The sequence below is a fragment of the Astyanax mexicanus genome, chromosome 1 (assembly GCF_023375975.1).
Source record: "Astyanax mexicanus isolate ESR-SI-001 chromosome 1, AstMex3_surface, whole genome shotgun sequence".
NCBI lineage: Eukaryota > Metazoa > Chordata > Actinopteri > Characiformes > Acestrorhamphidae > Astyanax > Astyanax mexicanus.
In genome coordinates this window covers 106,153,350-106,170,369 of record NC_064408.1, presented here as the reverse complement: position 1 = coordinate 106,170,369, position 17,020 = coordinate 106,153,350, and the positions used below count along the sequence as shown (strand labels likewise).

General features: G+C 37.3%; 1 protein-coding gene across 1 annotated transcript in view; it reads left to right on the top strand.

Annotated features, from left to right (window-relative positions):
• LOC103044085 (cadherin 7a) overlaps positions 1 to 17,020 on the top strand; it is a 261,452-nt gene that overhangs the window by 203,283 nt on the left and 41,149 nt on the right. The gene's annotated exons all lie outside the window — the stretch shown is intronic.

Below are 17,020 nucleotides of genomic sequence, written 5' to 3'. Positions count from 1 at the left end.
TGGTAGTGATCTGTCTGCTCCTGGCATTTGGAAAATACAATCAGGAAAAGGAGGAGGGGGAGGGGGGGGGGGTTGTGGAAGCCAGATTGGAAACGAAAGTAAGTGCAATAGATCAAAATGATGCACTGGCACAAAAATGGCCATTAGGGATGTTTTATTTTTTTTAAAGACTTTGCCTTGCCTTTGCTCTCTTTATACTTTGTATGTTTTGTCAATTTGGTGTCCACTACATAGTATTGAGGTCAGCTACATGCACCTTATTTTATATATGTTAGTTATTATATACTGTATACTGTATATCCAGTTTTGTGGCTTTACATGCATGTACAGTAAATACCCCAGCAGAACATTCTGTACTAAACTTCTCATAACGAACACCTGTATAGGTTGTAAGGTGTTAAACTGTGAGAGAAGTTGAACACTGGCTAATGTGCTTACGGAAATTCAAAATGAATTATCCAAGTGTCTTGTGTGTACAGGGAATATGTCATAGAAGACATTACCACCAGTAGTGGACAGCACAGTAGGTGGTATTGATCATGCCTGGTGGCGTCTGGCTAGAATTGTCCGTGATAACAAACTAACTTAACTAAGTTATTCTTGCAGAAAAGTCATGTGACAAAGAGTCATGTGACATAGTTATTATTCAATTCAAGTTCTTGTCATGTCATTGAAATTCAGAAAAATATATTTGCTGTCACGCATGGCAACAAATATACTGGGCCCTATAGGCGGGCTATCAACCACGCACCATGCAGATTGATTGTGTTAGTATGTAAGTGTATCTTTGCTGTTGTATCGTTGGGAAAAGTACACCTCGCATGGCTCAAAATGAGAAAACTACATGTACTAAGTCTCATAATTAATTATGGGTGTGTTTTGGGTGTAACATGCGATAAACCAATCAATGTGTCACTTGCCATTCCCTTTAAGAGTATGCTCTGACTTTAGCGAATTGCTATTTCAATGGTGCAGCTACCTGGACATATCCAACGCTTTTCAGAAAAGGTAACCTGACCTGCTTATTCAAGCTCGTTTATTCTGTTTATTGTTGATGTAAAAGTTTGCACAGCTGCCAACAGGCACATGCTATAGGTTTGTGCGCTGCTGTGTGTCCATGTGTGCGTAACCACCCATGGTGTACGCACACTGGAGGTGCACCTGTGTTGACAATGTACTGCCAAGATAGCAATGAACATCTAACTGTTGATGTCAGCCTAGGATTTTTATGTCACCTGTATTTTTCATTGCTAAGATAGAAATATGCCAGAAATGTATAGAAACTGAGCACCTTGGCTATTTAAGTGACACAGACACAAGGCAAGAAAATAGATGTTGGATGTGTGGGGTGTAAGATAGCAGTAAGCATTGCAGTGTGCTTTGCTTAGGGTGTAAAATAGCAACTGTGGAGTGGAAATAGTAAAGATTTTTTTTTTATATTTAATGGGAGTTATTAAGTCATTTTTATTTAATTTTGTTCATCCATTCATCTCGAAATGTTTATGTAAAGAGCAACTACCAGATTCACATTATGTAAGAACCAACCAAGGTAGTTTGGATGCAAATGCAGGCAGGTTTAATAATCCAAAGCACAAGGCAAAATCGTGGTCAAGAAATCAAAAACCAGAAATAGATCACAAGGCATGAATCTTAGTCAAAGGGCAGGCAAGAATAAAAAACAGGAATGACAAATATTGTAAATAATGCTTTATAAGACATCAGTGTGGCAATATCTTTATAACTAGAAACCAGGAGAGAACCAGTATAAATAGTATAATCAGCTTATTAGTACTCTGGAGAGGCTGATCTTAAAGGTGCAGGTGTGACACATTATGTCAGATTTTTTTAACAAAAAAAGAGAAACAGGCAAAAATGAAGATGCACAGTGTTTGTCTTCTTCAACCAGGGATGAGTTTTAATAGGATGAGAAGGTGGAAAGTAGCAAAATAGCAACGGATAGAAATAGAAATTATAAATATATAAGGGTACCACTTTAAAATAAGACTAAATTTGTAAGGGGTTTATAAATGGTTTACAATTAATTTATTAATGGTTACTAATTAGGTTGTAAATGCCTTAAAATCATTAATAATCAGTTATAACACATACGTAGAAAGGGCAACAATGACCTGTTGTTTGTCAAATAATGAACCCACAGCCATCTATATTGTTGCCTTTTCTACGTATGTGTCATTACTGATTATTAGTGATTTTTAAGGCATTTACAACCTAATTAGTAACTATTTATAAACTAATTGTAAACCATTTATAAACCCTTTATAAAGGTAGTCTTATTTTAAAGTGGTACATATATAAGTAACACAAAGTGTTTGTATCAAAACTTCAGCATATGGTCTATTTAAAGCTCTGCTGTAAGATATGATCTATGATCTAGCTCACTCTGCTCTCTACAGCCACTGTGTAATATCGTCTCTCTCTAATCTGGCCTGTGTTAGCAGTGAGCTGTGCTGACCTGTCTGTCCATGGCCCTGGCACGCCTTCTCCAGGACTCTGAGCTGGTCTGAAGGTTTTTGCCAGCTGGTTGGACTCCCTGGTCCTTCAGCATTCACAGATTAGCATGGGAAAACATGGCCTCATAATAGGCTGCCATTCCTCGACTCCTAATTACCGTAGCCTTGCTCCGGCAGGTCCCTGGGAGCCTGACGCGGGGCATCACAGATCAGCGGTGCGTCTGTCTCGTGCCATAATATTAATTGATATCACCGCAGGGCTGTCCAGGGTGAGCGGGCGGGGCAGAGCGGGGGGGGGAAAGTGGGGGTCATGATCTGTAATCATCACACACATTACATCTGCCAGCAGGCAGGCGAGGCTGGCGTAGAGCTTTTGCCCAGACGTGGCATCCCTCCACTGCAGAAGAGAACAAGCCAAAGTCCTAAAGAGGTTCACGGACCATCTGTGGGTGTTTACACTGTGGACGGGTGGAGGAAATTTTACACTCAGCAGTAGTATATGCACACTGTAGGCTCATTCTGCATGGGGTGCAGTTCACCAGTATTATCATTATGATACTAAAACTGCATAAGCACTGGTGGTGTTTCAGTTTATAAATTAATCAATTAAATATATTTGTGTTGGTATACCTGTATTAGCATCAATTTAATAATATTTAAGCAGCGCTATCGTATGTGAGAATCTGTATTTCTTGTTCCTGGACTACATTGAAAAAAAATCATGAGTAAAATTTACTTAAAAAAAGTTTCGCAACTTTCTTTAAATTTAATTTCAGATCAATTTAAGTAACTTCAGCTCGGTTTCAAGACTTAAATGTTACATAGAGTAAATAAGTGAACTGAACTTCAGTCAATCCTTTCTCTTATTAAGCTTTGCTTAATTTCTGAATAAAATATAACCTAATTACAATGACTTAATTAATACAATATTACTCAAATAATTTATGATACAAAATATATTATATTTCCTGAAAGTTAAATATTTTAGTTGAAACACATGGATGGCATGTAATACATTATTTTTAGTATACTAAACATAATGTATTACATACCTTCCATGTGTTGAGACAGTGAGAGTTGGTCTGTTTACAAAATAAATCTTTGAGATTATGTAAATATTCGAATGTGTGTTTTAAGTAAAATTATATATAATAACATTGTATAAATTAAGTCATTGTAATTAGGTAATATTGTATGCAGAAATTAAGTAAAGGTTACTAAAAGAAAGGATTGAGTTGAAGTTACTTAAATTTACATGAAATTAAATTTAGTTAAAAAAAGCAAATGCAGAAAGTTGTAAAACCTTTCTTAAGTAAATTTTACGCATCATTTTTTTCAGTGTACCCCAACACTTGGAGTGTAAGTGTAACTTGCACTTCTATACACAGCTAAGTAATACACATGCATTTCTGGACAAGCTGAGAGGCACAGAATTATTATGTTAAGCGAAAGCACCATGCCCACTAAGATAATAGAGTAATATTACAAATTAATGCACAAATGATGCTCAAGGTTTTTCTGTACGTTTGATACTTGAACATCAGTAAATTTCCCACAATACTGAGTGCATTTACATGCACTTCATAAATCACAACTCATTACTGCAGAGTAGTAATAAGATGAAGACATTTATTAAACTTGGGTAATAACAGGTCAAATTAAAGACACCACCTAAACATTATGTAAAACCCAAACTTCACATAACTGCCTTGTTTTAATATATAGGGCAATATCTTATTTATTGCTATCTCACACCCCACAAACTGTCCGCTTTCTAACCCTTAGTTTGCATCATTTAAATAGCAGCAGAGCTTGTGAATATATCTACACTGATAAGCGTCATGGTCTGCATGTGAGGTGTGTTCAGGTACATTTTTAGTGTATTGCTATCTTGGCAATGGAAAACACAGGTGCACCTCTTACTTAAATAGCAATGTGCCAAAGTCAGAGCGCACCTGGCTCTGAAAGAGAATGGCAAGTGGAACACTGATAGATTTATTGTTCATTACACTTTCAGTCTGTCTGCCATGAGCTCTGTTGCACACACTAAAGACTCCAACTCCCAGCATGCACCTACACCAGACTTTCCGGGCTCTGCTGATCACGTGACACTTTGGCATTCTAGCTTGCCAAACTTTTAATCACACACACCTGTTCCTGTCTGTATATATACCGCCCTATTTCTGTTCCTAATTGCAGTGTACTAAATATAGTTTCTAGCTCTTCTACCTCACATTTCATTTGTTTATTGCCCTTTTGTTTCTGCATTGTTTACTCCTCTTTTTTGCCATTTTTATTTTGTTTATTGTTGCTTACTCTCTTTTCTGTTTTTGACTACTCTTTTGCATGAACAGACTGAGAAATCCAAAAATCCTCTGCTTAGGAGTTTACATTAATACTGACCTAAAATTCAGCTCTCTTTATTGAATTTCTTAATCTGATTATTAAGGATTCTAGGAGATTTTAATTGTCATTCGCATCACATGTGGTACATGAGGTGGAACGAAATTGTGATAATTTCCTTAGATACCTTATATATACCCAACACAGCTCTTGGATTTAACTTAGATGAACTGGAGCCACATATGACTGCAAGCTCTACTAGATTCAGTCTAAGTATAAACATGATCCAAGAGTAAAGATTAAGTCAGCTCACCTAAGTGATGTACTTTACCACTTTACTTTTTTACATAGATTTTACACAAACCAGAAAAGGCCAAAGGCATGTTTGTATTGTGAGTAAAGCGCATTGTATATTTGGAAGCTTTTTGTAGTGGGACTTTAACTTATAGATTCACTCACTCCATAAAACCGCACCCCCCGTCCTCCCACCTCAGGCTTTCAGTGAGGAGACCTGAGGACAATCTACATCCACCCCCTCATCATCACGTACTTCTTAGTGGGGGATCTTCCAATCCCACACACTAGCTTCAGGGAGCCACGCTCTAACAGGGTTAATTGACCCACACTGAGACATGCCGATATCCCTGATTTGACAAGAAGTGCTCATCATTTCGTGTGGACACCCTGGTGTCATCCCCATCACCACTGCATGGACTTTAATAATGACTCCAGATACAAGAATACAATGAGACATATCTGAAAGCAGCAAAGAGGGTGTGTAAGTCACATTCCTCTAAAGGCAGATAAAAGATGGTGATTGATTTGGGAATATGGAACATACAACTCTGGAAAAAAAATAATAATAGACAATCTAAAAATGATGAGTTTCTTTGATTTTACCAAATTGAAATCTTCTGGAATATAATCAAGAGGAAGATGGATGATCACAAGCCATCAAACCAAGCTGAACTGCTTGAATTTTTGCTCCAGGAGTGGCATAAAGTTATCCAAAAGCAGTGTGTAAGACTGGTGGAGAAGAACATGCCAAGATGCATGAAAACTGTGATTGAAAATCAGGGTTATTCCACCAAATATTGATTTCTGAACTTTTAAAACTTTATGAATATGAACTTGTTTTCTTTGCATTATTTGAGGTCTGAAAGTTCTGCGTCTTTTTTGTAATTTCAGCCTTTTCTCATTTTCTGCAAATAAACGTTCTAAATGACAATATTTTTATTTGGAATTTGGTAGAAATGCCTGTAGTTTATAGAATAAAACAACAATGTTAATTTTACTCAAACATATACCTGGTCTCTTATTTATTTATTTATTTATTTGTTTGTTTGTTTTTCAGAGCTGTAGCATTAGAATCTCCTAGTAAAACTTTCTAATGTTCTTCTAAATGGTACTAAAATTACTAAAGCTTGCAATAGAAGATCAAGCTGTTCTAATAATCTATTTAATGAAATGCAATTTATTACTTTAACACTGTTTAAAAGCAACAACACCAGTTGTATCTCCAAATATGACAGTTGCTGAGCTAATGTTGACATTTTGCAGCCAGCGGTGTTGCCCTATCTCTATGATAATGAGTATTAACACGCTGTTCGGACCTCAGCCTGGTGAAATGAAGTCCACCCAGTCTCTGCACACACAGCGGGAGTCATCAGTGCTCCACCTCAAACCGGTCAACCTCTTGGGCGGCTGACGATGTTGACACGCTGTGGGTGAGGGCTCGTTTGCATAACGAGAAGAAAAGTGAGGTGCTCTCGCTAAGCGGACAGTGTGTGTGCATTTTAATGGCCAGTATAAACGCAGCTACTCAAATCTGCCGTCTGTAGTCAGAATATCAAATGTGCGGAAGGACTGAATGTTAATGGCAGTTGTTGGAAGGACGTGTGTTACCTCGGGAACAGTGAGGGCGCTTCATTTGTCTTGTTAAACTGTGCTTCATTGGGATTCAACTGCAGAAATTTGTGCAGGAGAAAAAAAAATGCAGTATTATATGCTGCTTGATTTCTCTGTTGAAATCTGTGGGGAAGCTGTTATTCGTTTAATGTTCACGTATCAGATTGTTATAATCAGGTAGGCATTGTTATAATGAGTCATGCTATACCATTTATCTGTATATCTATCTGTATATCTATTCATTTCTTTGTGTATTTGAATTGATTAATTTGTACTTTGCCAGAGATTACTATACACAAAACATTAGAAGTGTCTGTGTAATTTGTAATAGTTACTTTCTAATGTGTCTTAAAGGAAAGCAGGGTGTGGAACTTTCTATCGACTTCTATATTACTATTAAATTAATTTTGTTTCCAAGTACATACTAATCAAGACATGGTACATTAAAAAAAAATAAAAAAAAATGTACTGCAGATTGAAAAACAGTACTATTTATTTAAGCATTTTTAAACATTTAGAAGAAGTCCTGTAGCATTTCATTGTATTTCTTTGAATATTTTAATGGTGTTTTCTGTCCATTTCTGCTATTTGTGGCCATGTTACAAATTAAAGAATGTCCAGAAGTCCAGTTGTAAAATTTCTTCACTGCTAAATATTCCCCAGTCAAATGTCAGTGCTATTATAATATAGTGGAAACGACTGGGGATGAAAGCAACTCACTCTTTCAACATAAATTGACAGAGCAGGATCAGCAGATGTTGAGGTGCTTAGTGTGCGGAGGTTGCCAACTTTCTCCATCACTATAGTCCATCACTACCGATCTCCAAACTTTATATGGCCTTCAGATTAGCTCAAGAACACTAGAGCATAGAGAACTTCATGAAATCCAAGCTCCATCCAAGCATAATGCTCCAGCAAAGCTTCAGATGCAGTGGTGTAAAGCACCCCAACACACTAGGGTAGAGACAGTAGAGACATGTTATCTTGAATGGCAAATTACGCTTCTCCTTCTGACAATTAAATGGATGAATTTGGGTTTTGTAGTTGCCAGAAGAAAAGAGATTTGTCTGACTGTATTGTGGTGATTGTAAAGTTTGGTTGAGGGGGGATTATGGTGTGGGGTTTTGTTGTTCAAGAGTTGGGTTGTTTCAGTGAAAATAACTCTTAAAGCTTCTGCACACCAAGAGATTTTGGTCAATTTCATGCTTTCAACATTGGAAAGCATGTTCCAACATGACAAGGTCCATAAAGACATGGTTGAGTCAGTTTTGGGAGCAGAGAATGCTCGTCCAACATCAGTGTCTAACCTCACAAATTTACTTCTGAACGAATGTGCAAAAACTCCCATAAACACACTCCTAAACCTGGTGGAAAGCCTTTTCCAAATGAATCAAGGCTGTCAAAGGAGAACTCCGGTGTAAAATGGACTTTTGTTGTAGTAAAACATGATAAAAAGTACTTACCTTTGATGAATAGAACACCTCCGTTCTCCCACAGCGTCACAAGATCCAGAAATGTTAACAGTTTGTCCAAACGCCCTTCAGACTGGGTGACACGGGGCATAATTTTCCCTGATAAATCGCCTTTTCCACCGTTATCCAGTAGCTCTCAGAATCTGGAGAGCCCTGACATTTAAAAATAGGCATTAATAATTGAAAAAGTGCACAAAAAGCTTATTAAAAAACACTGTTTAAAATGTTCAGAATGCTGTGGGAGAACGGAGGTGTGCTATTTATCAAAGGTAAATACTTTTTATCATGTTTTACTACACCACCAAAAGTCCATTTTACACCGGAGTTTTTGATTTAAAGCTGTAAAAGGTGCACATTTATCATATTTAACCCTATGAATTAGGAATGGGATGTTACTAAAGTTCATATTTGTGTGAATGCAGTAGTTTAGCACTAATGTAATGCTAGATATGTTATATTTTTCCTCTCATTTAATTTTTTTGGGACTGAATTATTTTGTTTAATACACATAATCAGTGATGACCCCTGCATTAATTGCTTTCATTGGCTGCTTCTTTGTAGTGGCATCAGTATGTAGCACTTAGTGGAAATGTATATGCTCCCAGTGGGACATTAGTAATGGAAATATATAAAGTGTGTCTCACCTGTAGCACTTGTAGCGTAGTGATTTTTGCTGCTGTAAGTGTAACAAGATAACACGGCATCTCAGGACAGAGGCCTGTAAAAGAGAATGAAAAGGAAGTGAGTTTTTAAAGCCATTAGACAAAGCCACCTATGACATTACACCTCCCTCCTGTGATATTTAACCCTTCATTACTGCACTGTGAAGCCTGCATAAGTAGAAGCTTAGCAGAGCCATAAATAGTAAGGCACTAACAATCTACAGACAGACTGTCATTTGAAAGCGTTTGAGTACCAAATATGATGCAACACTAATTGTCATCCAAAATACCATGTCATTAGGTTGTGGTTAAGCAGGGATATACAGAGCGTTAAAGTCTAATAATTTGCATGAATGGTTTTAATGGCTTCCGGCGAGCATAGAGTTTTTTGCTATGCTTCTTCTGCATATTAGAGCAGGCTATTGCTTATTATAATATATATATATCTTTTTTTCTGGCTTCATTGTAATTTTAGCTTTAGCAAAGGAATGCTCAAAACCATAGATGGCCAAAAAATGGTCATTAAAATATAATTTGATGCATATTACATGCATTTTAATGACCTTCATGGTAGACCACCGCAAGGGCGTTGTGGTATTAAGGATGTGGTTGAAAGTGAAAACCCACAGGGGAAAACGGTCACAAGGTTAAACGGCTAAAGTGAGCAGAATTAGCAAATGATTCGATTGTAATACTTATTATCTTATTATGTATTGTGTATTATCTTATGTATATCTTATTTAAAAAAAAAAAAAACTGAACATATTTTAAAACAGATCATATTATGCAATACAAACAGTCCACATTTTGTTTTACAGTGTCTTTAACCTGTTCTTGATCATACAATATATGTATTACATATTAGGTTTTAATAGCATGGGGAGTCCATTAATGTGAATGAGTTAATATGTCAACCTTGTTTCAAAACATATATTAAGTTAATTATCCATTCATTCATTCTTTCATCATCAAAGCTGCTTAATCCATTCAAGAGAATGGTTGCAGGAGAGCCAGAGCCAATTCTGGCAGTCTATTCTGAGCTGAAGGCAGGATACACACCCTGGACAGGCTGCCAATCCATCTTAGGGCAGAAAGACAGACAGACAGACAGACAGAGTCACTCACACACTCACATCTAGAGGCAGTTTCAAGCATCTGAACACATGCCTTTGGACTGTGGGAGAAAACCCACACAGACAAGAGGAAAACGTGCAAATTCCACACAGAAAGATGTGTGGGGTGATAGGGCTATCAACTGCGCCACTGTGTCACCCTGTTTTAAAAACACTGTTACAATATTTACTTTTTCTTGTTCTTTGTGAAATACTGTAGGTCTCTCTAAGTTGTATATGGATGCTGCACATGAAACTGTTCTTCATTGTCTGCAGTAGCTAATAAGAGTCGATCAGGAAAATGTCTCCATGTCTGTCAACTCGTGAGTTCATGGCCTCGCTCATCTTGGCTCGAAACCGCCCACAGGCAGAGCTGAAGCCATGCTACAGCAGAGCTGACACTGTCTAATCAGCTAAAGAGCTTAACTACAGCTCTGTTTACACCAGCTAGTTAGCATTAGCTATCTTGTGTAAGTAGCTAAGGTTTAAATCGGATCTCCGGTTGATTCCGCGTTTTACCGAGACCTTAAATATGCACTAGAGAAGCATGGTTTGTCAAGGTAGCACAGCTCGAGCAAACACTGGTCAAAGCGGGCAACGTTCCTGTCAGATTTTATGATAGAGGGGCAATATGTTTGCATGTATGAATATTCATGAGCAAGAGACGAAATCCTGTCTTTCTTCAGAAACCAGTAATTCAGTGATCTTAAGCAGACTTATACAGAAACACTGAAACACTTTTTCACAAAAAGGCTCACATGGCATTTATTCATACTAGAGACTACAACTATACTGTTTAAAATGAAGGAAAAAAATGTTGGAATGAGACCTTTAAATATTTTTAAAGTTAACTAAAAGTTAATGAAATATATTATTCACTTTACTATTTCCCTCTTGCAAAGTCTAAATTATGCTATTATACTATCAAGAAACCACAGGCATAACATGGTTTCAAAGTAAAAAGTAATATTGTTTATAACAATTAACTCTCTGGCAATATATCAATATGATGTCCTAACTAAAACACGTATAATGACAGGCCTAAACATATATCTTGTAAATAACCTCTGTTTATGATTGGATGCCCTTTCTTGAAACCATAAAACATAAAAAAAAAAAATCTGGGAGGTTTTGAGTGGCTAGGCTGACACCATGGCCAGAGGGTCATTGGTTTAAATATTAAAGGTTAAGTTGTTTGGCCATCAGCAGCCAGAGCCTGAGAGAGCATGTTTGGTCTTTCTCTCTTTCCTCATCACTTCCATTACGAAGGTGGTCAGCACAGGCATCTGTTGGCTAATGTATCAGAGCTGGGGAACTTGTGCTTTCTTGTGCTTGAGTGTTTTGACAGAGCCTAGTGATGCTGCAGGAATGTATTGAGATGTATTGGATATATTGGAGGAGGCATGTGCTAGTCCTGACTTTCCTAGTGTTGCTGCACAGGCAGTGATAAGGGGAGATTAGGGTTAATTGTCTCAGTTTAATAAATGGAATGGGTGAAGTTAAATTGTTGTTGGGTAAGTGGGATTATATACAGATCACAATGATATATTTAAAATAAGCTACATGTATTTACAGCCTAATCTCCAATTAGTTTATAGAAGCTGGTTAGTGAATGCCATATTTTGAAATAACCTATTTTAAACTCCTTTTAAAAAGAAGAAAGTGTGAAATTGCTCTGATTGATTGTACAGCACTCTCAGCTTTACTGTTCACTGTCCACCCTGTAATCATGTTCACTGCTATTATAGTGAATTAAATTTCATTTTATTTGCGGGCGTGATCCTGACTCAGCGGCAGAAATAATAATGTTCCTTCTATGAGGAATGGTCAAAGAGACCTTTCACCAACTGAGAGAGAGAGAGAGAGAGAGAGAGAGAGAGAGAGAGAGAGATAGAGAGGATGCTATCAACAAAATTCTGCCCTGTTTGCTGGATACTGAGGTGTTTAAAAACTCCAGCAGCATTGCTGTGTCTGATCCACTTGTACCAGCACAACAATTTTTAACACCATGACAGCGTCTCTTCGGTGCTGAAAAAGACCCACCACCCAAACACTACCTGCTCTTTGGTGGTCTAAACTGTGGGGTCCTAACCATTAAAAAACAGGGTGAAAGGAGGATACAGTAATTAAGCATGCAGAGAAACAGATACAGGACTACAGAAGGACTGTAATTATAGAAATAGAATATTAATGTTATTGATAAAATGCCATGTTTAAACAAAAGCCATGTTTAGACCTTTCTGTTTTTTATTTGCAGTTATTTGCAGCACATACAAATAATGACATTACATTACATCCATAACAAGTAGACTGATGGATGTGTGTATGAATGGATGGATAGTGATAATGGAAAGTGATCATTATGAATTAATTGGAGATTAAGAAACAGCTAAATAAATGCAGTGATTTTATTCCTTATGTCTAAATACACCTGTAAGAAGAAACAATGTGAAATGTGAAATCCAGCCTTGAAATCAGGGCAAGAACAAGTGTGTCTAATTTGTGGCAAAATTCCAAATTGAGAATGCGTGAAAGAGTCAAACCATTTGGACAAGAGACCTATTATTAGAGTGGATCTAACCCAGAGCTCATTTCACACTCTTCCAAAATAACCGTCACATACCCAAATAGCTCCGGTATGAGGTGCAGTGGTTTTGTGTTTTTTGTTTGTTTGTTATGTGTAATAGAAGAACTCAGAATTAAAACAAATGTATTATATACATTAAAATACATTACAATCTCTGGGTCCAGAATTTGTGAGGATTCGATTGCATTTAGCAACAAGAGCTAATAAAAATGTAAGGATGTTGGACAATCACCACCTGCAACCTTTTGTGTTGTTCGTGGTGATTGTTAGCTCTGCTGTATGTTGATGCTTACTGTATTGAGTTTAATGATGCACTCTTGAGAGGGATATACAGTTAGCAGTGTTAAATGTCTTTACTCTACATAATTATTGAGGCGGAGTTAGTTTTATATATTCTACAAATGTGGATACCGTGAAGCAATTAATAACAACGATTATTTCTTTATCACATATCACAGATTTTTTTCCATTTTTAGCTACAACAAACAATGCCTTTTGAAATAAATATATCCTTTAAACATTGTGGCAACAGTAACAGCATGACTCTGCTTCTGTGCACAAAGCGAGGTTCATAAAGACGTGGTTTGACTGCATAGAGCCCTGACCTCAACCCCACTAAAGACCTTTGGGATAAACTGAAACAAAGACTGAAAGTCAGGCCTTCTTGTCCAACATCAGTGCCTGACCTCACACATGCCCTTTTACTGAATGGCCACAAATTCCCAGAGACACACTTCACAATTTTGTGCAAAGCCATCCCCAATGAGTGGAGGCTGTTATTGCCGCAAAGGGCCAATATTAATGCTCATGGCTTCTGAATGGCTTGGTCAAAATCCTCATTTCAGTGTGTGTAAAGGTCATTGTCCACATAGGAGTAGGAGTTATGCTGAATTAATACAAAAAGAGCAGTTTAGTTGATAATGACTTACTTAGATCACTTTTGCATGAATAATTCAAATTCAGTCGAGTGCAAATTATGCTGACAGTGAATTAGAATTGTGTCCCGTGACTTTTGCCATGTCCCATGTCAGCTAAATTACACTATCATATTGACCAATAAGATATGCACGTGGGGCCTCCTGTACTGCCAGCTTCTTGACTATCCAAATGGACAGTTCTAGCCATTATTATTACCACCCACTGCCCTGTCCACTGTGGGAGTAATGCCATCTGAGATAAATCTGACACTATGCATCAAGGAACATTTAAATGCACATAAACTCACATATTTTTTAAATCTCAGAGGGGCATGTCCTCATGTCCACTTTTCTTGGATCCTTTTTTCAAATTTAACATAAAATATTATGTAGCCATGTTGAATTTCCTCGTTATTTAAATAAGGTTTAAAGGAAATTATAAAAAAGTTCATTTTTATTTCTACAATAGTTTATTTGTGCTCACATATAATTCACTCGTATCTGTTTCATTGTTGCAAGCTGATTGGTTTAAATAGCCTGTTACAAGCCTGTAGTGGGTGGGATCAGGAGCTATGTAGGAATTAGAAGAGAGCAGAGCGAGAGAGAGAAAGAACTGGCACCCACTATAAAGCCCTTCTCAACTCCAGTACCTTGCATCGTCTTACTATTAGCATGTTGGTCAGTGTTTACCCTCACTCACAAGATATCACCTCAATACTTACACAGTGCTGGTGTTCCAAGTTAGTTGTCTTCTGAGGTAACACTACATGACCAGATTACAAACTGCTGACAATTGCTTTTGGCATGTCTCTGTGGTCAACCAAGTATTAAGCATGTTAATGGAAGTTCTTGGAAATGCTTAATTACGTAATTCAGGGACAGTTAATAAAAACATACATTTTGTTAAAAAAATATATTTTTCACTAGTCTAATAATCAGTATAATTAACATTCTTTTAACAACTGTCTCTCAACCCACTCAAAAAAACCCAGTCAGTGCACTGCAAATTAAATGAAAGCTTTTGCAAAAGTTCTACTAGGAGACTCTAATATTACATCAGTTCATCTTCCAACCAATCAACAGTTGTCGCCTGCCTCTAAATGAACATTTAGACCTACACACTCACTTTACTGCTTTCAGATGCATTTCAGAACATTTCGTTCAAATACTTATGGAACTCATAGTAGCTCTCCTTACATTAGCAGATCAAAAATTCATGTACAGTATGAGCATCTGAAATCCAACTGAGCACCATGTGTGGCAGCGTTTCTCGCTTTATCAGGCTGGGGGTTGTTGTGAAGCTGAAAGACTGTGCTTGGACCCAGGGGAGGGAAGAGAAGCTGCTGTTTAGATGCTAGTGGATGTGATGTAGCGATGTCTTATACATACTGAGCATCAGATGTGGATATATTGCCGGTTCCACCTTCCACTTGCTAATGTATCTACAGGGATAGTGATATAGTGTGTCTGAGAGGATTTACTGACTGATTGTGTTGTGCAGCTCTTGTTTTTACACCAGCTTAGTCCACTGTTGTTTCACCAGCTTTCATTTGTATACCATTATCTAGATCAATGGCCAGCTGGCCAAAGCCTGCAATCTCTTCATAAGACAACGGTGTCCTCATAAGTTAATCAGCTGGTATTGATCCTCGTCTACCCCCGAAGATTTAGATCAGCTTAAAAAATTCCTCTCTCGAGATCAGCCCATCGCTGCTGCCAAATAACCACTTAGTACAATTATAAGCGATAAGTGGTATCACTTATATTTAAAACTTTGGCCTCTTTCAAAACAAATCGACTTCAATGTGTGAAATAAATCAAGGTGTGTTTTATTCGCATCTAGCTGCCATCTTTAGCTTCTCGCAAATGAATAATAATGCAATTTATAAGAGTGGGCGCTCGACATGTCTGGACAAATCATCTGGAGATCCTTTTTTTATAACGTGTCAGTGAAGAGAAGATGTTTTCTCTTTGAGCGAGAGGTTGAAACATTAATTGTGTCCTTGATGTAAACAACTCTCAGCTTAAAAATAGATGGAATGCACAGTGACATTTCAGTTCAGACCTACAATACAACAGTGCAACAGTGGTGTCATGGTAGCCAAACACAAGACAGACAAGTGCGGATACCAAACACACAATTATTAAATGTATAAAATAAGGGGTTAAACTTATAAGAATAGACAGGGACAGGCAAGATCAGCAACCAAAGGGCAGTATAAACAAACAAGAAGGTCATACACAGGGAACCCAATAAACAAGTAATAGGGCAAAGCAAAATAGTAGTCTAAAGTACAAAAAAGGGTCTGGAACAAAAAGGCTGGAGATACAAAAAACGAGTCAGTAACAAATGGTTAAAAACAACTACAACAACAACAACCACAAAAAAATAAAAAATAAACGCAAAGTAGAAAAGCTTTGGGAATAGATTTAATACCTAGTATTAATAACTAGTAAATAACTAGTAAATGAAAACAGGGGCTATTTATACTGGGGAAGACACGTGAACTAATTAGAAGGCCGCTGAAGCATCTCATGCAATGTACGGGAGGTTAGACACAGGTGTATCCTGGGAAATGTAGTCTTTTGTGAGCGCACTAGTTACACACTCACTTTACTGCTTTCAGATGCATTTCAGAACATTTCGTTCAAATACTTACGGAACTCAAAGTAGCTCTCCTTACATTAGCAGATCAAAAAATATATTAGGCACTTCAGTCCTTTTATACAGTATGAGCATCTAATCTGAGCATCAGATGTGGATATATTGCCAGTTCCAAAAAAAAAAAAAACAAAGTAGAAGAGTTATGGGAATAGATTTAATACCACACAACTAGTAAATGAAAACAGGGGCTATTTATACTGGGAAAGACACGTGAACTAATTAGAAAGCCAGCGAGCTAGAACGCTAAAGCCTCTCATGCTCAACAATGGCCGGAAGGTTAGACACAGGTGTATGCTGGGAAATGTAGTCTTTTGTGAGAGCACTAAAGTCTGTGGCAGGTAGACAGACAGTGACAGAAGTGGAAAAGGGAGTTATGGGGCACAACCTAACATAGGGTTAAAATCCCACAAGTCGTTTTACTGTATGTATGTGTGTGTGTTTTATTTTTTTTTATTTTAAAATATACCAATCAAGCATTTTATTATATTCTTGTATTCCCTTCTTGTTTCTACACCCACTTTCCATTTTTTAGCTCCACTGCCCATATAAAGGGCACTTTGTAGTTCTATAATTACAGAATGTAGTCCTGTATCTGATTCTTTGCATACTTTATTATCCATCCTCCTTTCACCCTGTTCTTTTTTATTGGTCAGGACCTCACAGGAGAGATAACCACAGAGCAGCTATTATTAAAATGGTTGACACAGCAATGCTGCTGGTGTTTTTAAACACCTAAGTATCTCTGCTGTATTAAGAATAGTCCACAAACAGTGTCCTGTGGGCATCGTCCTATGACCACTGATCAATCCATAAAACTTGGTTCCAGAACTTTTGTAGCTCGTCTTTGTACATACAGATAGATACTTTACTGATCTCAAAAAGA